Below are 451 nucleotides of genomic sequence, written 5' to 3'. Positions count from 1 at the left end.
CTCAGGCTGGTTTCGAACTCCTGAGCTCAAACAATCCGCCCGCCTCGGCCTCCCAGAGAGCTAGGATTACAGGTGTGAGCCACCGCGCCCAGCCGGGGCTGCCACTTTGACAGGATGGCCGGGGAGGCCTCACTAAGAAAGTGACATTATTTTTTTTTTACTAGTTTTTCCCCCTCCCCTTCTCTTTCGCTAGAGAAGGTGACATTTGAGTAAAGACTGAAGGAGGTGAGGGCGGGGGACGAGCCTTCCAGGCAGATGGAGCAGCCGGCGCAAGGCCTGAGCTGGGAATGTTCTGGCGTGTGCGAGGAAGAGTGAGGAGGCCCATGAGGGCGAGCGAGGGGACAGTAGGAGGAGGGGAGGCAGGGAGGGGACGGGCAGACTGTTGGAGCCTCATGGGCCCCGCGACTTTGGCTTTTATCACAGGCTGTGGATGTGGGCGGGGGAGGGGATG

The sequence above is a fragment of the Propithecus coquereli genome, unplaced genomic scaffold (genome assembly GCF_000956105.1).
Source record: "Propithecus coquereli isolate 6110/MARCELLA unplaced genomic scaffold, Pcoq_1.0 Scaffold9417, whole genome shotgun sequence".
Taxonomy (NCBI): domain Eukaryota; kingdom Metazoa; phylum Chordata; class Mammalia; order Primates; family Indriidae; genus Propithecus; species Propithecus coquereli.
The sequence above is the reverse complement of the archived record's forward strand: the minus strand, read 5'-3'. Positions refer to the sequence as shown.